This window comes from Phyllostomus discolor, chromosome 2 (assembly GCF_004126475.2).
Source record: "Phyllostomus discolor isolate MPI-MPIP mPhyDis1 chromosome 2, mPhyDis1.pri.v3, whole genome shotgun sequence".
Classification (NCBI taxonomy): Eukaryota; Metazoa; Chordata; class Mammalia; order Chiroptera; family Phyllostomidae; genus Phyllostomus; species Phyllostomus discolor.
The window spans coordinates 110,647,550-110,669,906 of NC_040904.2; the positions used below are offsets into that span (position 1 = coordinate 110,647,550).

The 22,357-nt window shown below is 39.4% G+C and overlaps 1 protein-coding gene across 5 annotated transcripts in view; it reads left to right on the forward strand.

The window, feature by feature from the left end:
* Positions 1–1,289: 1,289 nt before the first annotated feature.
* WASF3 (WASP family member 3) overlaps positions 1,290–22,357 on the forward strand; it is a 159,618-nt gene continuing 138,550 nt past the window's right edge. For 2 of the 5 annotated variants that reach the window (XM_036018343.1, XM_036018342.1), the window contains exons 1-2: positions 1,290–1,444; positions 14,272–14,367. The gene's annotated coding sequence lies outside the window, so the exon portion shown is untranslated. The remainder of the gene's footprint in view (positions 1,445–14,271; positions 14,368–22,357) is intronic. The other 3 variants (XM_028504958.2, XM_028504959.2, XM_028504961.2) reach the window with 2 other exon arrangements.

A 22,357-nucleotide genomic window follows, 5' to 3' on the forward strand; every position in this document is an offset into this window, starting at 1 on the left:
GGTAAATGAAGACAAAAATGAAGGAAAGTAATTTACTTTGAATGCCAGTTCAGCAGGAGTTTATTCTAGTATCAATATTTGAAATTCAGAGCACTGTAATAATTTACTAAAATCCTGTTTACCTTATTACTAGCACATTTCACATTGAAACTAAGTATAATGTTGTCTTAAAACAGGGCTTTTAAAATCCTTCCTTTGGGAAGGAACATAGTCAAATAGATTACACATAAAGAGGAGTGCATGATTTTTCTTCTGCGTTTCTGATGAAGCCACCTTTGCTAAAATTGCTATGAAATGCTATTCCCCCCCCCCCCCCCCCCCCCCCGCTGTTGTTGACTGTTACTAGCTGGAGCAGATGCAGATAGTTATCACAGGTCTGTAAAGACAAGACAACCTGAATTAGTTTTTCTTGGACGTTTGATCGGAACTTATTGTCCTGTTAATTTTTTCGATGTGGTGATCTTATTTGTAAATCAACAAGAATGAAGGCATGCCAGTAAAACAAAGATAACATTTTTATTTGGTGCCTCTAAGCCCCTTTCCTTCAGGACCTAGGAGAACGTCGGTGGCTTTTCTGTCTTCTTCCCTTCCTTTTCCTTCCCTTTCCTCCTCCCTCCTTTTACTCATTTCTGTCGGAGTCATCAACTATCACCTGGCTGCATTCCATCGCCATGGGGGTTAGGTTGGTAGTCTCAGGAACATCCTATGTGTAACAGATACTGTGGATTTTCTCACATCCCGGCTGGAGGGAGACTGGAGATAGTGTGACGAAAAGGGGAAGCATCTGCAGAGGGAGATGAAAAGCCTTTGTAGGCACAATGTTAACGGACTTGAGAAAGGCAGGGAACCGACCTCTCACAGGGCTGTAATCCTCTCAGGGTTGCCTGAACACAGGCAAGTCGATACAGCTGTTTCCAGCAGCCCCTCAAAACCCAGGTAAGGTTAGAGTGTGGATGGAAACTTAAAGGGGCTGCACCGGATGGGTTCCTCGCGAACAGAGACAAGACGAAAGCCTCTATAACAAACTCCGCCCAAAGTAGCCCCACCACTTCACTCTGTCTGGAAGGGACACCGGCCAGAACCCTATTCCGTGCTGTGGCTAAGGGCGAAGGGAGAGACACCTCCTCCGCAATCCCCCGCCCCTCGGCGCCGCCGACGCTCCGAGCCCCTGTCCTTTCCCATTGGCTGAGGTGCTCGCCAATCCTGACGAAGTAGCCCGGTGAGCGGGCCCTGGTTGGAGGAGATGGCGCTGAGCCCCCCTCTTGATCCGGCCGGGCCCCCAGCCGAGAGGGGGCGTGGCCGCGGCCGTGGCCGGGCCGGAGGCGGCGTCGCTGGCGCCGCTGCGTGTGGTGTGGTGTGAAGCAAAGGTGCCGGGCGGCCGCGGCGCGGCGGGACCATGGAGCTCGGAGTGCAACCTTGGTGCTGGCGTCCGCACCGCGGACCGGTGGGTATGGTCTGCAACCGGCCAGGCTCCCTGGTCTCTGTCCCTTTCCGGCTCCGTTCCGAGCCGTGCGGCTGCCCCGGGGGAGGACGGGCGCGGGCCAGACACCTCAGCCCCGCGGCCAACTGAAGTTGCTGCATCGCGCCGGGTGCGCTCGAGCGGGTGGCAGGGCCCACTGCGGGCCGCGGCGCATCCCCACGCCTTACCCAGCAGCCCGGGTGCAGCGTTCTCGCCGGCCCCCCGCGCCGACCGCGGCTTCCCGCCGTCTCGGCTCTGCCTGGCGGCCGTCCTCATTCGCGCCGCCCCCCGGCCCTGCAGCCCTCCGGCCTCGGAGCTGCCCGGTGCACGGTACCCGGTTGCAGGTGGCGCCGGGGCCTCCACCCCACGCACGACGCCCGGAGCTGCCCCGCGTCCGGGACCTTCACATCCCTTCCAGTTCCGCGCGTCCTCTCCCGCGTCTGGCCCAGTGCCGCGTGCTCTCCTCTCTGGGGTCCGGCCCTCTCAATCCTCGCCTTTGCCTTCTCGGCGCCACTGCGTTCCAAGGCCCCCGCGCCCTCTGCCCCCTCTCCGGGGCTGCGGGCCCGCGTAGCTCCCGGCCTCAGTAGCCAGGCTGGGCTCTCTGAGCGCAGGGAAGGAGTCGGGCACCGGCGAGGACCGTACTGCACTGTTGGGGAGAGGGCGGCGCTCCCGGGAGCTGCCTTTCCCACAGGGGTCGTCCCCGGGAGACTTTGCGCGACGGTGGGGGCCGGGGCGACTGGCTCTCACGCCTCATCTGCGACGGAGATTCGGCGAGTGGAAAATCTTTTCCTGTCCCTCTCTGGTACTTAACGGGCAATGGCGATTTCTTCTCGGCGTAGCCTTTCTGCAAGGGGATAGTTACCTGGTGGAGAGCAGAGTTCTTAATTATTAAGAAAGTAAACGATGGGTTTAGGGATGAGTGGGAGCATCTTCTTTTCGTCATGCCATTGGGCGGCGAAGGAATTCTTTCTCACTTGGAGATTAATTTAAAAATCGCAGTTACTGCTAGCAGTAATTTTTGAGTTTTTAGAAACTGAAAATTAAGAAGGCCAGCTTTTGCTTTGAAGCTGTCCCAGTCAAATGCATAACAGGGTATGAAATTTTAATGTAAGATTTGGAATCTCATTTTCAAGGGGAAGGGGTTGAAATATTTTGCATTTTAAAAATTATGTTTGTCTAAAATTTAAAATGTGTGCTTTCTATCAAAACTAAGTTCAAAGTGTTATAATTGATTTGTTTTTCTATTACCTCTAGGGCAAATTCTATTGAAAGTTGGTTGCTCCTTTTGTATATGCTTTACTCAACTTTCCTTTTCTAGCTGTGAAACAATGCAGTGATTCTTTAAAGCTAGTTCTTTTATCTACTTGAGAGGTTAAACAAAAGAAAGCTGGGTTTGACCTTTCCCATAGGCAGTTCTTATGGTGTCTGGTCTCCTTCCCAATAGTGTCTGTAGATTTTCTTTTTCATTTTTAAAGCTCTTAATTTATATTCACAGAAGTTGTGTTTTCCGATGTTGAAAGCTCATTAGCATGGAAAGTTTGATTGACTTTATGTATTTACTGTCTGGCCTGTATTCACTGTTAGATAGTGAGAAGAAGCTTGTTCTAGAACTATATACATATAAAAATTATCCTTGCACTTCCAGTTGCTGACCCGGAATTGCTCTGTAGCATTGTTTTATTTGTTTGCTTTAAAATTATGACCTAATAGTCAATAATGTGTTACACTATTTTTAAAAATCCGGAAAATAACGGTGGAACTCACTTTGCTAGTGTGGCCATGCCACCATTGAAGCCTCATCTCTGTATTCTTAGTGTGTCTTTGCAGACATACTTTATACTTACCATGGGAACCTGCATGTGGCAAGTAAGTATCCATTTGGTTATTGGAATGTTTCCATTAAAACCATTACCATTATAAGTTTGGAAAGAATTTTCTGTACTAGTGGGCCACTACCAGTGGTCTTCTTGTAGAGTTCTGAGAACTGTCTTGTAAGAATATTCAGAGTGTTTTCCCCTCAAAAGCTGATATCATTTCTTATATTTTCTTGGGAGTGACTCCACATGCTGTATAAACCTTTACTTAAATTCTCAGCTTCTCTTTCAGTCTTTTTTTTTCTTCATACCTTCTATTTCTCTTTAAGGTCAGGTTTTCTTGGGACCTGCTTTGGGCATTTAGAACCAAATGCTGCTTCCAGTCCATACATTCTTCTTCAGGACTGTTCTTTCCCCTCATGACTTAGTTTTACACTGGTAATATAGGAGTATTGCATATTAGTAATATGTAAATAATACACATTGTAAAATAAGTTTAACATCACTGTCATGATTCATGGAGTAAAACGTCTCAGTTTCCTTTCATATTGCTGTCCTGTGTCTTTCTCCAGAAGTAGCCACCCTTAATACCCAGAGTGTAGCCTTCCAGAATTTTTTCAATAACCTTTTTTATTCAGAAGATATTTAGTGAATTCCTGCTAAGTACTGGACACTGTTTTAATACTGGGGTTGCAAAAAGAAGAGATGAGAGCTTAATTTAAGATGTTCACAGTCTACGCAGACACAATTTCTGTCTAGTGCAGTGAGTGCTGTGATAGTCAGGAAACAGTGAGGGGTGTGGGAGCATCTCCTGAATGACTTAATCCATTCAGTCACCTGCTTTGTTCATTCAGGAGAATTCAGAGTTTATCATATGTTTTCAGGATACAAAGATAAACAAGGTGATAATTCTGTGAGCCCCAGATGAGCTGACTGTTCAGCTCTGCTCTCAGATTTAACCATTGACTACAAAGCAGTGTAAAGGGGCTAGTCACAGGAGCTCAGGATGCCTGCAAACCCAAGCTTAGGGACTATTCAGAGAGATAAGAAAAGCTTCCAGAGAAGTATGAGAAGGAATTGATCAAAGTCCAGGTAGAGGAGAGTGTGTACAAAGGCTTGTTAACTGGACATGGTGCATTGGAGCAACTGAAAACAATTTAGTTTGGTGGTGCCATGGAGTGCAAGGCCAGGGAAGTGGCAGGAAACGAGACAGGAGAAGTAACTAAGGGCCATGCCATTTAGGGACTTGTGATTCTTATTATAAGGACCCCTCAGTGAACAATAGGAAACAGTTGAAGAATTCTGCACCAAAGAAGAATGTGATCAAATTTGCCTTGGATAATGGATAGAAGGGGCAATACTGGAAGGAGGGATATGGGAGGAGGTAGAATTGCTAGGACTTGGTTGTTGATTGCGAGTATGTGTGCAATATGAGGGAGTTAAAAGGAGGGCCTAGTTCAGGGCAGTAGTTAGTTCTGGCTGGATGGTTGAGTGGGTGATGGTGCTGTCCTTAGGGAGCAGGAGCAGCAGCCATTTGGGGGGAAAAGATGATTGGTTACATTTGGCCTTTCTAAGTTTAAGGTGTTTGTAGGACATATTATTCAGTTGGCTACATTAGGGATCTGGATATCAGGAGATGTCTGGACTGGGCACACATTTGAGAATTCTTAGCACCATAGTCTCTAGTCTTTGCTGAGGCACTGCAGTGAACTCACAGTGGGACCACAGAGTATTAAATTGTTGAAGGATACCCAGCATTGTGTAACATGTGTCCAACCCTTGGGAACTAATAGTTCAGGGTTGTTAGCAGTTTCTACAATAGGTTGCACTCCATTCCTGTTCCGCACTGATTCCCACAGATGGTTGCTGTTCCATGTGTGGGAATCAGTGTGGAACAGGAAGTGACGGAGGTGATACCCAGTCTGAGAAATTGTGAGGTGTTCAACACGTGTACCTATACCATTAGTAAACACTTGTGGTATATTAAAAATGGAATGAAAACACCTTTCGCTCAGTTGAAGTGTGCTTCTTCTTTTTTTTCCCCCAAATGGGCACTAAAATTGTTAGGACATAAATACTTAAGTTTATTTGGACTTATCTATGATTCTGTTACTCAATAGCCATTCCTTGTGCAGTGGACAGAGAGACTTCTAGAACCACCGCCTTTGCCTGTTTGTTATGGAGGTTGTTGGGATAGATGAGATATTTAAGAAGCATGTAAAGACTGCGAAAAGCAGTGATGGAGAGTGTGATCTGAGGCACTGCTGTGTTTGAAAGGTGGGCTACAGGATGGTAGGCCCCCATGCTGAGACTGAGAAGGGTGGGGCTGGGGAGGTGTGAATGAGGTCTTGAAAACCATGGTCCCGGAGAACCTCAGTAAGGACTCTCAGTAAAAACAGTCAGAAGGTCATTAGTAATATAGGTGATGGCAGTGGCAACACAGTGAGGTGAATAAGAGCGAGATGACCAGTTTGTAAGAGGGTGTAAGAGTGAGTGGGAACAAGAAAGTTGAGCCAGTGAACATGTATAACTCAAGAAATGTGGTCGTGGTGCTGTAGGAGGTTTGATAAAGGGGAATCCCATTTTTTAATTTCTGTTTTTAAATGGAGGGATTTGAGCATGTTAAAGAATCCAGAGGGAGAGAGTGCTGGAGAGAGATCCAGTTGGATAGTGGTTTCCAAGTTACCATTGGATTTAACTCTAGAATGTAATAACTGGTTTTAGCAAGAAGAGTCTCACACATACCTTGTTGCTATGGATTAAAGAGTGAGTGGTGCTGCAGCAGGGGGGTAGGGGTGTGTGTGTGTGTGTGTGTGTGTGTGTGTGTGTAGCCAGCCAAGGAAGGCACTTCTTTCTAAAACTTGATTTTGAAGAGGAGAAAAAGCATTCACCAGAGCAGGGGTGTCAAACTCATTTTCACCAGCGGCCTCATCAGCCTTACAGTTGCTTTCAAAGGGTGGAATGTAACTTTAGGACTGTATAAATGTGACTACTTAACAGTTAAGCAGGAGCTTGGCACTGCCTACGGGTTAGAAACAAGGTGCCGGGCCACATAAAACAAGGTGGAGGGCCAGAATTGGAACTCGGGCCTTGTGTTTGCCACCTGTGCACTAGAGAGAGAGATCTGCAGAGTTGGTGCATGGTGCATTATTTTTGGACATTGACTATTTTCTTGTTAAAAAATTATTTTTAACGATTCTTATTTCCTTCCTTGCTCAGGGCATGCTTTTCTTAGAACTGGTTGGCCCTTCTGAGAGCTGGGTCCTCTGGCATGGCCTTGCCTTTTTCTAGGCCCTGGTGTCCTCTGGGGGTCCTGTCTGTCTGTGACTGCCCTCTATGGCTGTCCTGTTCTTTGTTCTCTCTCTGCTCCTCACCTCAGGCCAGTGTTGTTGTCATTGTTTTTAAATCAGAGCCCGTCCTCCTGTCTTAATAGATGTCCTTAGAGTAGAATATTTTTTCCACACTCAGATTCAGTTTTAATCTCTGGAGCCAGCCCTGTCCTGTTTCTTCTCCCCTGGACCTGTGCCTCTTCTCTTTAAGGTGAACTCCTTTCTTTTGTTGACTTTTTAAAAAATTTTAAACATCCCAAACATCCAAGGCATTTTCTCATCTTTCAAGTCTATTAGAACTTCTAGGCCTTGACTGTGAGCTCCAGCATCTATGATCATTTCTCAACTTTTTACTTGTGAAATTTTCCCTTGGGCCTGTTCTTAGGGTACCCCCTGACCTCTTGGAGCAATGGTCTTGAAATTGATCTAAAGATGTCTTTTATTGTTTATATATTCTTTAATTTTATCAGTGTTTTATGTTTTAATTTTTCTTTCTGTTAATTTTTACATTATGTGTTTTTTCAGTTGGTCTTGAGTCCTTCTTTTTTCTAGCATTTGAAGGCCATGTTGGATTTTTAAATGTTGAGTTCATTGCATGCTAAAGATTCTATTACCATGCTGCAGTAGTTCCATTTTAGTTCAGCTCATAGCCTCCTGTCGATTAAGTGCTGTTACCCATTTTGTGCACATAAACAGTTCAGTGAAATTGCAATAAAAAAATGTGGGTGTTTTGTGAACTAGAATTCACGTGTTCACATTTTATCAGTTAAATGGAATGCTGTTTGTATAGAGTAGATCCTCAACAAGTATTTTTTCATTGACTGAGCATGTCATATGTGTTGATTCATGAACATACAGTAAGCCTTACACTATCACTACCATGTAATTTAGAAAATGGCCTTGAGTCATTTTACCCTACTGATACCACAGTTTTTTAGCTCCCCAAATATGCACGTGACACATTCGTTTTTGTGTTTGGTTTTTGCCTGTTTTGTTTATGTAATCCTGTGTTAGGGTTATTACCTAGGCAGGTTTCACCTCTGATTGGCTTTATAACTCTTTGCTGGACCATAGTCATTACTCAGTTTAGAATTAATGCTTATGGAGAGGTTCATGGATTTAAATTGCTCCATGTGGTGCATGGAAGGAACAGTGTCTAAACACCGGGAGAATGCCCAATTTGATGGATGACATTAACCAGAAAGTTTGCAAGGAAGGGAGGGAGCAACTTATGCTTATGTTGTCCATTCTGAGACAGGCTGTTGCATGGGTGGTAATGATGAAGAACAGACTTACTTTCCATCTCTTCAAAAGTAAGATCTTAATTTAATGGGGGGCGGGTAGGAGGAGGAGTGTAATTTTCCAGTATAGGACACGTGTCCATTTTCAACAAAAAGAGAAAAAAACATTTTGTTCTGTAACCAGACCTGTAGAATTTAAAACACATCTTGGTTTTTGGTTTTCCACGGTATTTGTCTCCCATTTTTGTACATCTTTTAGAATTAAAAGAAATGCTCAAATTCCTTAGTCACCTCATTTCACATTTTAATTGTACACTGCAAACAGCAAAGACTTTACTAAAATGTGAATTTGAGCTATCCCAAGGAGGAAGATTATTAAAATGTTACTCCTTTTTAAAAGTTGGCATTGTAATTTTGAGTGGTTACAGGCTTATCGGTGATAATAGAGTTCATACCTGAGCCTGAGCCATAATTAAAATTTTCATAGCTTCTGTGCTGTTTGTCCATTGTGTTATGTAGGCTAATTAAACACTTCTATTTCTGACATGTTAAGTTCCTTCTATACTACTCTTTAGAAAAATGGAAACAACAAAACCTGAGGACATCGTTTGAAAAAACTGTGTAAGGATTAGGCATTAAAGGATTTAAATCAGAATTTTTTTTTTAAGCTACATTTCTGGTTACTTATTCTTGCTAGACAGGAATTGAGAAGTTTGTGGGTTTATTTCTTAGGCTGTTTGGTTTCTAATGATTGTCAAATTTCATTTTCATTAAGATGAAATACATTGCCCTGCATTTTAATATTTACTTAGGCTGGTGATTTCTTTCTCATTTGGGACATTGGATACTGATACAACCTAGGTCTACTGTGTATTGGTGAAAGTTGCAAATGAAGTTTTGTTTAAATGGAATGTATATTTTATCCAAATTTTTATTATTTCAGTTGCTTATGGTTTTATTGAACATAAGCAGTGTGAAAGCTTGTCTTTCTTGTCCCCCATTAAATAAAGATTTGAACTAGTTTATGGAAATAACGAATTATAATAGAGCTGAATATAAACCATGAGAATCAAAATTATATGGGGATCAGGAAATAAAAGAATAAACATCTATACTTTCACTGAAGCTCAAGCCCCCCCATGTCAGTGGTTTACATGCGGTGGGCTAACTTGATGAAATCCAAGCTTTCAGTGATTCAGCACAACATCTATTTCTCATCCCCATTGAAGGTCAGTGTTGGGGGTTGTCATGAGGTGGTCTTTAACGGGGCATTCAGGTAGTCAGGCTTGTTTTAGCTTGTGACTCAGCCTCTAACAGGAAGGGGGATCCTGCTCAGGTCACCTGGTGGGTGGTGAAAGAGTAAAGTCCTGTGGGAGGTTTTATGGGTTCCGGCTGTATTCAGACTCCAAAACGTAGTCTAGCATGAACCCTGGAGAAGAGAGCGCATGGGTAGGGGTTGTATAACCAGCCTGCCACAGGCTGATAGGAACTTGGCTGAACTTCTGTGATGGCCAAAATGGAAGGGAAACATCCTCAGTTCTACATTGTAGTTTTCACCATCCATAACAAACATTCCAGTTTCTTTTCCTTAGTAATGTTTCCTGACTTCACACTTGGGGCTTCAAATTGGTTACATTGAAAACTGTATGGGGTGGCGTGCTCAGTGACATCATTACAGCACCTAGAACAGTGGTTCTTAGGAGGCTGATTTTTGTAATGTCCTTACATGAAGTTAAGTATACCTTAAAAAAATTTTTGCAGAGGGTCAAACTGACATGGTTTATATACTTTTTAGTGGCAAGAATCACATATCCTTCTAACAGCCATTCAGGAATATAATTAATATCAAATGGATTTTTTGGTAAAATATGTATAGAAACTAGCTAGTTTAACATGATCTTTTCTGATGAGCTTGGAGTGCTGGTATTTTATGTTGTTAGTTCAAGGTAGCTTTGAGGTAGGAACAGAGACATGATTGATTAATTCAGTCAATGAACAGACCAAGGGCTGCTGAACTATAGCCTGTGGGCCACATCTTGCCTTTGGCCTGATGTTGTAAAGAAAATTGTGTTGGAACACGGTGTGCCCATTTGTTCATGTGTTGTCTGTGGCTGCCTTCCTGCTGTAAGGCCGAGGTGAGTAAAGTGGTTGGGACAGGGACTAACATGCAATGTATAAAGTAGTTACTGTCTGACTCTTCACAGTAACAATTCCTCATCTGTCTTCTAGAGGATGAATTTCTGCCCTGTTTTATGGAGCTCACATTCTAGTGGAGGAGAAAGATAACGAATAAACACCGTTACTATGTGTTGTAGTAATGGCTGTAAAGAAAATAAAACAAGGGAAGAGAGTGTCAAGGACTGCTGTTTTTCACAGTGTGGGCAGGGAAGGTGTTTCTGAGGTGACATTTGAGCAGAGGTGTGAGTGAAGGTGAAGGAGTGAACCAGTCAGGCAAATATTTTGGGAAAGAGACTTCATGGGGGAAGGTACAGCAAGTGTAATGGCTCTTGGGGTATAAGGAGGATAGTATAAGTGGGGTGTGTACAGGCATAGAATAAAGGGCCAGATCATGTGGGGTCCCATAGACTATGTTGGCACTCTGCATTTTATTCTGAGATGGAAAGCCATCACAAGGTTTTGAGCAGAGAAATGATACATCCTTTGACTTGGATTTTAAAAGGATCAGTAGGAGTGCCATGTAGAGATGGATTGGAGAGGACGAGTAGAAGGAACACGTGTCTCTATGCTAGGCAGCGCTACATGCTGAGGATATTGAAATCAATCAAAATGGTTCCTGTCTTCGAGGGGCTGACAGGAAAAGATCACTGTGATGTACTGTGACCTGTGGAAACACAAAAGATGCCTTGGGATTGCTTAGGAGGTGCTTGATCCAAACTGGCAGATGATACTTGACCTGAGGATGTCCTCTGTACCTGTCCGTTTTATACCTGAGCTCTGGGATTCCTAGAAGGACCACACAAACAGACACTCAGCCAGATCATCAAAGGTTCTTCCACAGAGCAGAGGTGGGTGGCAGCGGGTTTCAGGTCATAACGAGTGCTCTTTGGAGCATTGTGAGAGAATGATTCTAAGACAGCATCAAGGCTCAGTGGGATACAGTGCAGTGGGCACTAAGGGGGTAGGAGTGATGTCTGCCATCTTGCCAGAGAGGAGGCCCAAGGTAACTTTGGTCTGGACAAATAAGTATCCTATGACTGTAGAAAAGTATCAGTAATTTGTCCATAGAATATATTGCAAGGCATTGTTGACTTTTCCCATGAGCTCAGCAGCATGAATTAGGTGTAAATTGTACCTCTGAGGAATTAACAAATTGACCTGCTCTCTGGAATTATTGGATATGATCCAGTTCACGTTTGAAGGATGTGTGTAAAATGATTTTTTTTTCCTGAGAAGTGATATTAAGCCGTTTTGGATAATAATTAGCTACCATTTTTATTAGTGTAGAGAGTATTTTATTGCTTATTCATTTTCTGTTCTCTATAATAGAATATCTAGATCATTCAAAAAATTTTTAGTAATTATAACCCAGGCTTTAAAAGAAATAGATACTCACAATATAGAGGGAGATTTTTTTACACTATCTTTGTGACTGACGGAATGAAATTTAGTGAGGATATAGAAGACTTGAACAGCAGAATTGATAAGGTTGCTTCTCCAGTCTAGACACTGCCCGGAACAGCCACAGCATACACATTGTTCACCAGTGTTGGCTGACATTCACCCAGGCTGTCAGCTTGTGGGGCAAAACCAAGTCCCAGTATATTTCAGAGAATTGGAATCAAACAGAATAGTGTTTTGTAAATTAAACTAAAATCAATAGCAAAATGAAGCTAGCAGATCTTTTCTGAATAACTTATGGGTCATAGAAGGTATATTACAGTGGGAATTAGAAAAACAGAAAATGGTTTGATCAGAGTTAACATAAAAATATTGTATATCAAATTTGTGGGGTACAGTAGACATCATACTGAGAGGAAAGTTTATGGCTTTAAATGCATGTTAGGAAAGAAGAAAGACTGAAAAAAAAATTCAGTGGTCTGAGTATCCATCTCAAGAAGTGAGGGGGGAATAAAAACCCCAGCAAACCAAACCCAGAGGAAGGAGATGGACATAACAAAAGAAGGTAATAAAATAGAAAACAAACATACACTAGAGGACATCTACAATACTAGCTGTTCTTTTGAAAAGACCAATGACATCAGTCAATTTGGTGAGGTAAATCAGTTTAAAAAAGACAGAGGTACAAGTAACCAATATTAGGAATGAAAAAGGGAATATCACACGAAACCTTGCCAACATTACTGTATTTTTGGACTATAAGACGCCCCCCCCCCCCCATTTCGGAGGAATAATTGTTGTTAATGCTGCTGTTGAGTTCTGTTTACATTTACATTGGTGAAATATTATGTTATTTATGTTATTAAATATTTTTAAATATTTTACCACATTTTTTGCTTAAAAATATTTTTCCTATTTTCCTCTAAAACCTAGGTACGTCTTATGGTCTGAAAAAAAAGTAAATGTTTGGTTCTTTTTTTCTTTTCTTTTTGTGGGTTAGTTCAGTGGTCCCCAATCTTTTCAGGACCAGGGACCGATTTCATGGAAGATAATTTTTCCGTGGACCCATGTTGGTGGGGGATGGTTTCAGCATGATTCAAGCACATTACATTCAAGCTCACCTCCTGCTGTGCAGCCTGGTTCCTGTAACAGGCTGCAGACTGGTGGGTGTGTGTGTGGGGGGGGGGGATTGTTGCAAGAGCCCTGGGTTAGCTCTTTGATAACTTTCTTTGATTCTTTTGGGGAAATTAGTTGATTTAAGTGTTTTCTCCCTGCCAGGGTTCATTTTGGTAAACTGTATTTTCCTAAGAAATTATCCATTTCATATAGGTTTTAAAATGTATTTGCATTGAAGTAAGTACAGTAGACTTACGTTTTATATGTTTTATCTTTTTTACATTTGTGTATTTGTTCCCTTTTTCTTTGACAGAATTTGTGTGTGCTTTATTTCAGTATTTTTTATTGTGGTAAAAAATAAGTAGTGTAAAATTGACCATACTAACCATTCTAAGTGCACTGTTCTGTGGCATTAAGTACAGTCACATGGTTGTGCAACCCTCACCACATTCTTCTCCTGAAGGTCTTCATTTTCCCATACCGAAATTCTGTACCACTGAGTGATAGCTCCCCAGGCCCCTCCCCCAGCCCCTGTTACCTCGTATAAATGGGTTTGGTTTTCTTAATAACCAGGATTTTTATTAATTTGATCTGTTGTCTACAACATTAATTTCTACTTGTATTTTTATAGTCACTGTCTCTGTACTTTCTTTTGATTTACCTTGTTCTTTTTCTAGCTTTTCACGTTAGGAATGTAATACATTTATTTACTTACAAAACTGATACAGGTGTTTAGAGGTCTGAATTTTTTCTGATTATTACTTTAAATTGTTCCATGAACTCTGGTATGTAACATTTTCATGATCGCTTTTTCAGAAATTTTGAGATTTATGTATATATTCTCTTTCATGTAAGAGTTGTTTCAGCTTTTTGGAGGAAAGACATTTTTGTATTTCATTTCTAGTTTCTTTTTTTTTCTTCAAAATTTTGTAAGTTTTACTGATACTGATGCAGAGCTTGGTGAAATTTCACAAAATGGATTTCCCTGTGAAACCAGCACCCAGACATTAGTGTCTCCTTCAAGTCATGATCACCTTGCTCTCAAAGGGCACCCATTATGCTGACTTCGAACATCAAAGAGTTTTGCCTGATTTTGAATTTAGATCATTATTACATATAGTTTCATGTTTAGATCTTTCTGTTCAACAGTTTTATTAAATTTATCTGTGTTGTTGCAAGTACTCATAGGTCATTCATTCTTTTTGCTGTATAATGTTTAATTTATCCATTTCTCCTTTTGGTGGGTATTTATATTGTTTTCATTGTTTTTTAAGTTCTAGTTTCTTTTGCATTGTAATCAGAGGATAGTGTTTGTAATATTTCTATTTTATGACCATATTAATGATTTCATTGTGCCTTAATATAGGATGATTTTTTGTGTGTGTTCAAAAAAGGTCTATTCTCTTTATTAGAGTCTAGTGTTCAATATATGTCCCAAAAACCTACCTTACTGGTTATATTGTTTAGATCATTTATGTCATTACTTGTTTCCCCTTGAACTCTCTCTCTCATACTGAGTGGTGTGTGAGTCTTATAGTGAATTTCTACTTATTCTTAGATTGGCTTTAGTTTCTATTATTTGGTTCATAGATATTAATAACTTATTTTTTCATCGTGTGCTTCTAGATTTGTCCATTGAATGTTTTTTGCTTAAATTTTATTTTGTCTGGTATGATTGCAATCTGTTTACATTTGCCTGATAAGTATTTATTTGTTTACCCATTTATTTTTAGCCTTTTTGAATCACTGCATTTTAAGTATGTCCTATACAAACTGCATAGAGGTAGACTTTGCTCTTTAAGCAAGTTTGAAATCTTTACATAGGCAAGGTAAGTTCATTCACATTAATTGTTTTAACTTATATGTTTGTTTTTCTATTCTGTCATTTTATAATTACTGTTTGTATTATACTTATTATGTTTATTAAGTGTGTTTTAACAGAGTTTTAAAAATAATTCTTTTGATATGTAGGCAGGATTAAATTTTTCTTCCAGTGATTACCTTTCACTTATGTAACATTTTTTAGTGTTTTTAATCCTTCTCACTATATAACCTGTCCTTCTACTATCTGTATATCAACTTTGAATGATATTCTTTGCTTCTCTACCTATTACCCATTCAATTGTCAGTGATTTTATTGTTTGCTCTTTTTTCTCTTTCCTCTCTTCCTATTATTTTAGTTGTATTTTTTAAATTGTCAGAACGTGTTTACACACCATTCTTTTTCAATGAGCCCAGTCTTGTTTTTAATTCTACAATTAAATATGTAAACTGCTCACTTAACTCATTAGTCCTTTTGCTTAAATTTCTTTTGTCATCCCTTGATTAGATGGAGTTTAAATCCTAGTGCCTCCATCAAATTTAATGGATTAACTTCTTTTCCTATGCAGCTAGAATTATATTCTTGTGAATCTGTAAGAGAACTCAGAAAATAGTAATTTAGATAATTTTCTGCATCTGCCATTCAGATGATGAGCTGGATTGAGAAGGTGATTAGAATCCTTAGGAAAGGTGCATGTGGAAGTCTTTTTGTGAGTGCCTCCTTGTTCAGGTATTCTCCCCCACCCCCGCCCCAAGTATTTTATGCCTTGATAGTTAAGGGACAGCCTGAAGATACAAAATCTTTGTTTTCACTATTTTTAATTTTCTTAAAAATGAATTTCTACTTTTGTCTTGCTTAGTATACTGTTTTAATACATTGATACCAATCTGATTCTCTGTTCTCATAAGTTATCTCATCTTGTAGCCTGGAGACCTTGAAGATCTTTTCTGTATTGTTAAAGTCTTATAATCTTTATAAGTCTGTATCCTTATAGTTTTTGTTCTTGGTAAGTTTTCCCTGGTTGGCTCTTTAAATGTGTAGTTTAAATTTTCTTTTATTTCCAGAAAGTTTTCTTGAATTACTATTTTAAATATTGTCTCAGTGTTTGAACATGTTCTTCCAGAGTCTTGTATACATGCATCTTGGAGTAAGTTATCTCCACTTAAATGAGTGTTTGGCTTTCCTTGCCTTTTTTCTATAAGTCACTTCCTTTATGCATACTTCTTGTTTATCCTTTTCTTCTACTTGTTTTCTTTTCTTCAGTGCCTTTACTACATTTGCATTTGAATTTATTCTCCTTCGGACACCTTTTAATATAATATTAATTTTTAATATGATTTTTCTTCTATTTCTTAGTTTAATCAACTTTGTTCTGTTTCTTCCTTTTTTCCTCTATTTCTATTTTTAGCTTCTGTATAAGTTTCCTAAATGTTTGTTTGAGGATATTTAATTCAGTTCCAAGTGTTGTGTTATAGTTTTCTTTTATTTCTGGTTGTTCTGGGGGAAGAAGTTTCATTAGCTGAAATGATTTAATTCACATTTTCTGTTTTTAATAGTAGTTTCATGTGAATGTGAGCTTTATTTATTTATTTAGTATTTTGAACTCCTATTTATTTTGTGAGTAGATTTTCTAGTTGGAGAACTCTCTCTCTAGTCCTGTCTTCTCTGCAGTTCCTTTAATGGATTATGTTGGTTTTTAGGGGTGGGGGAGTGGATGGCATATCTTGTTTTTCTTTTATTTGTATATATCCTTACTTTTCCTCTTATTTATTTTCCTTCTCTGCTGTGTCTCTAGAGGGGCACTGACATTCTCTAAATGTCTGACTATGTTTCACAAGCATTGCTTCTCCAAGGCTGCAACTTTTGTTTTTACTTGCTTTCAAACCCCATTTCTGTAGTCAGTTTTGTGAACTACCAAGCCTTGACTTAACACTTTATTTATTTTGAGGAGTGTTGTAGACGTTTAAGTCCTCAATGTGTTTCTATTCCATTTTACACAACCTCTAATCTTTCCTCCCCTATTCTCTACCCATAGGCTTACAGTGGTATGTGATGCAGGCTGTGTTGGAATTTAGTTTATTTCTCTGCTTATACGTAATTTGAAGGCTATTATATTGCCTCCTATTAATGCTTGGGGGCATGAGTTATATGTGACTTTTTTGCTCTTTGTATAAATGTATAGATGTTTTGTAGGGAGGATGTATGGTGAGATTTGGAATATGGTGGTTAAAATCCTCTTAAGTCTGGAACTCCTGCGAGGCCAGCATAATCTTAATGTCAAATATTGTAAAGGATGTTCGTTACAAGAAAAAAAAGGATAAGGCAGTTTCATTCATGAACATATGTACAAAAATCTAAAAAAAACCCAATTAGATCTGTAAATATAAAAGGATAATAAATGACAAAAATGATAAGGAAGGAAAAAAACCATACAGTTATCATTAGGTGCAGAAAACACTAAAATTTTACAGCTATTCATGATGAGAAACTCTTAAGCAAACTAGGAAAGAGTAATTTTAGGAGGAGTATCTATAAAGAAACTTACAGCATATTTAATGGTGAAATGATGAAAGCTTATCTTCTGAAATTGGGAATGAGATATGGGTGCTTGCTATTACCACAATATGCTGTAAGTTCTAGCCAGTGCAATAAGATAATAAAAAGAAATAAAATGTGTAAGAATTGGAAGATAAGAAAATTCAATATATTCAGGCAATGCTCTTGTATATGTAGAGACATCCAAAAGCATCTAATGTATGTAGAGTTGTTAGCCCTCAACAGTGTGTTTAGTACAATTGCTGAATTCTCTGTATCAGTGAACAACTAGAAAATAAAATTAATAAGGGGTCTATTTATAACAGCATTGAAAATGCAAACATATAGGAGTGAACTAGCAAGAAACTTACTGTACCTTTAAATAAGAAGCCATAATATATTTAGAGAATTTAAGGAAAAGATAAATAAAGGAGGAACAGATTATGTTCATGGAATGAAAGACTAAATATTATAAAGATGTCCATTCTCCCTAAATTGACCCATAGATTCTACCCAACCCCAGTCCATAGCCTGAAGAGTTTTGGGGGATGGAAATTGACTATTTGTTTCTAAAATTTATATGAAAATGTACAAATAGGTCAGTAATATCAAGACACTCTTGAAGAACAACAAGGTGGCAGGACTTATCAGACATTAAGTTATCATAAGGTCATAGTATTTAAGGCAGTGTGGTAATGGCCATAAGTATAGGCAAATAGATTAAGGAAACTGAATAGAAAGCTCTGAAACAGACCCACACATGTGTAGACATTTGATTATGTTAACAGCAAAATAGTCTGGAAAGGATGGTCTTTTTAATTTTATTTTTCAGTTACCGTTTACATTCAGTATTATCTTGTATTAGTTTCAGGTAGACGGCATAGTGGCTAGACAGTCATATACTTACAAAGCTGCCACCAATAAGGCCATACCACGCTGAACATGACTGGTCTAGGATGTTCTTTTTGATAATTGTTGTGCAGTCCCTGAAATAGGTACCCATAAATGACATTTGACCATTTGCCCTCCAACTTATACCATATACAAAAATCAATTCCAGATAAGACTATAGATCTAAGGTAAACAGTTTAAAAAAAAGCTCCATGGCCTAAGAGTGTGGGAAAGTTACTTAAACAGGAAACAGAAAGCCCTGTTCATAAATGAATAGATGCTAAATTGAACTAAATTAATATTAAGAACTTCTGTTTGTTGAAACATGCCATTAAGAGTAGAAAAATAATCCATAGACTGGAAGAGAATGTTTGAATCACATGTAAACTTATATCTCCTACCCAGAAAATTTTAAAGGCTTAGTTGGAAATCAGTAAGAAAGCCAGATAATCTAGTAGAAAAATGCATAAGCAAGCACTTTAAGCACAAGAACTTTAGAAGGGGTTGTACAAGACTTCTGGCCAAGATGGAGACGTAGGTAGACACACTGTGCCTCCTCACATAACCAAAAGAAGGACAACAAATTTTTTAAAAACAAAAACAACCAGAACTGACAGAAAATTGAACTCTATAGAAGTCTGACAACCAAGGAGTTAAGGGAGAAACATTCATCCAGACTGGTAGGAGGGGCAGAGAAGGGCAGCTGGGTGGAGAGGACCCCCGGCAAGGTGGTGGCTGGCAGACCAGGTGAGGTGGAGGCTTGTGGACTGGGTGGTCCAACATTTGTGTGCAGATAATCCAGGAGGAACAGGGAGGGAGAGAGACAGACCAAGCAACCCAGGGTTGAGGCGGCAGCGGGAGAAACTCCCAGTTTCACAGGAGAGTTTGTTGGAGAGACCCACAGGGCCCTAGAATGTACACAAACCCACTCACCCAGGAATCAGTACTGGAAGGGCCCAATTTGCTTGTGGGGAGCAGGGGAAGTGACCGAAATCTGGCAGAGAGCAGAGCAAGCAGCACTGTTCCCTCTTGGACCCCTGCCCTACATACAGCATCACAACGCAGCTACCTGTGTTGCCTGGCCCTGATGAAAACCTAAGGCTCCCCCTTATACTACCTAACAGATGTGCTGAGACAAAAAAAGAAAAAAGGCCCCAATGCAAGAACAGATCGAAGCTCCAGAAAAAATACAACCAAGTGACAAAGAGATAGCAACCTATCAGATGCACAGTTCAAAACCCTGGTAATCGGGATGTTCACAGAATTGGTTGAATATAGTCACAAATTAGAGGGAAAAAATGAAGGCTATGAAAAGTGAAATAAAGGAAAATGTACAGAGAATGAACAGTGAAGGGAAGGAAACCAGGACTCAAATCAACAGTTTGGACCACCAGGAAGAAATAATCATTGAACCAGAACAGAATGCAGAAACAAGAATTCAAAAAAATGAGGAGAGGCTTAGGAACCTCCAGGACATCTTTAAATGTTCCAACACCTGAATCATAGGGGTGCCAGAAGAAGAGGTGGAGCAAGAAATTAAAAGCTTATTTGAACAAATAAGGAGAGCGTCCCCAATCTTACAAAGGAAATAGACTTTCAGGAAGTCCAGGAAGCTGAGAGAGTTCCAAAGAAGTTCTACCCAAGGAGGACCACACCAAGGCACATCATATTTACTACCCAAGATTAAAGGTAAGGAGAGAATCTTAAAAGCAACAAGAGAAAAGGAGAGAGTTACCTACAAAGGAGTGCCCATAGACTATCAGTTGATTTCTCAAAAGAAACCTTACAGGCAAGAATGACTGGAAAGAAGTGTTTGAAGTCATGAAAGGGGAAGACCTACATCCAAGATTACTCTCTTCCAGCAAAGTGATCATTTAGAATGGAAGGGCAGGTAAAGTGCTTCCCAGTTAAGGTCAAGTTAAAGGAGTTCATCATCATCCAGCCCTTATTATATGAAATGTTAAAGGGACTTATCTAAGAAAAAGAAGGTTAAAAATATGAACAGTAAAATGACAACAAACTCACAGCTATTAACAACCAAACCTAAAAACAAAATCAAAACCAAAAACTAAGCAAACAACTAGAACAAGAACAGAGTCACAGAAATGGAGATCACATGGAGGGTTATCAGTGGGGGGAGAGGGAGAGAGAAGGAAAAGGTACAGAGAATAGGTAGCATAAATGGTAGGTAGAAAATAGGGGGAGGGTAAGAATAGTACAGGAAATGCAGAAGCCAAAGAACTTATATGTACGACCCATGGACATGAACTAAAGGGGAGGAATGTGTGTGGGAGGGGGTGTGCTGCACGGGAGGAGGGGAATAAAGGGGGAGGGAATAGGACAACTGTAATAGCATAATTAATAAAATATATTTAAAAATAATGGGATATACAAATGGTCCATGAACAAATGAAAACAAGCTTAAATTATTTGTAATGAGGACAGTGCAGTTTGAAATAGTAATGAGATATAAGCCCATAATCATCAGATTGGCTAAAATTGAAAAGACTGGCATTCTTTAGTGTTGGAGAAGGGGGAGCACCAGAAGCTCTTATACCTGGTTGGTGGGAGCATAAATTAGTAGAAGCAGCTGAAAAATTGTTGGGAATTGTTGACTAAAGGTGAAGATACACTTACTTTGTGAATCAGAATCTCTCTTCTAGGTATACACTCAACAGAAATGCATGCATGACTGTACCAAGATATGCATGGTGGTGTTCACAGCAACATTATTTGAATAGTCCCTTTTGGAAACCCAAATTTTCATCATCAGTAGAATGATTAAGTAAATTGTGGTGTATTCATATACTATTCAGTAATAGAAATGAAAAAACTTCGGCTACATGCAATAACAGTAATAATGTCGCATGATTAAGGTTGAGTAAAAGACCCTAGACTTTATAGAATCCATACTGTAAGATTTCATTTCAGTAAAATTAAAAAAGGGTGCTAGGAGTGAGAAAAGTGATTTTCTTTGGGGAAGAAGAAGGGATTTATAACTGAGGGTCACTTCTGGGGGTGTGGCAGTGCCCTTTTTCCTGATCTTAAGGGTGGTTACCTGGGTTTGTCCACCTTATAATAATAATTCAAGTTGTAAATTTTTGCACTATGAACTTTTCTGTATATGTGCAATACTTTCAAGAAAATGTTTTAAAAATTAAAGTAGAAAAAGAAAAGGAGGCATTTGAATCTAGTATACATTTTTATTAAATATATAATCTTTATTATATAGTTTTCCATATAAATTTTTTTATGTAACTTCAGAAAGTACCTTTTTTATCTTGGCAATATGGAATTTAAATGCTGGATTTATTTTATACATTCATTAATACTAAAGTTTGACAATAGTTCTCTTTAGCTAGTGTCTAGTTTTTATTTGATTCGTTTTTACTGTTAATGTTTTGGCGGAAATCAACTTGGTTTTTGAGCAGGCTTTTTCAAACTCTCTCTCCCTGTCAATTCTACACATGTCCAGTCCTCATCAGAAGTCGTAGTGCTCTGTAAAGCCTTTGACAGCTTCAGACCTCGCTAGTCTTCCTTTTTCTGTACTTTATAATAGCAGTTCTCTAAGTGTGGTATGGGCACTCCTGGAGATCTTCAGGACCTTTTCAAGAATCAGGAAGGTCATACTTACTTTTGTAATTATATGAAGACATTATCTGCCCTTTTTTATTCGGATTTCGCTCAGAGTATATAGTACCATTTTTTTCCAGAGGCAACATGGTAATGGAGCCACAGTTACCTGAAAAGACTATTAAAGACCCATTTTTCTGACTAGATGTCTGTGAGACTGAATTGTCTTCATGTACTGTAACCAAAGCAACACAAGCACAGCAGATGGAATTCAGAAAGCACATATGAAAACCCAGGTGTGTTAAGCTGGACAGTAAAGAAACTTGCAAAAATATAATAGTACCAATAATTTTTTGTCTTTGGAAATACATTTTCCTTTCAAATGTACTTGTTAACACAAGTTTATCTTGTCTTTTTCAATAATTTAATAAATATTTAAGACATTTCTGTCTTAATTTATAATAGGGTAAATATTGATAAATATAGCTCATGAGTAGTATTGCTCTTGGTTTTAAATTGCCAGAGGTTCTGAAAAAAAATTTTGAGAATTGTTGCTTCATACAGCAGTGGTTCACCTGCAGAGTTTTTAAAATGCTGGTGCCTGTGTCCTAGTCCCAAAAATTGTGATTTAATTGGTCTGGGAGTTTTGCATAGGCTTTGAACTTTTTTTAATGATTTGTGGGTGATTTTAATGTGTAGGAAAGCTTGGGAATTGTACTGATAGTTTGGAATGGTAGTGTATCATATGCTTATGTACCTTTTGTTTTTGCTGTCTTGTGAAAGTTGTAACTCTGTGGTTCCCAAATTTACACAAAAGAATCACCTGGGGAATTTCAATTTCATTTTGATTATTTCTCTTATTTAGAAAAACAATGACTTTGTATTTCAAATAACTTTTTGTTTTGAAACACTTGGAGACTCAGGAGGTTGCAGAAGTAGTACAGAGAGGTCATATAAACTCTTACACAGTTCCTTCTTTCACCCAGATTCCCCTAGTG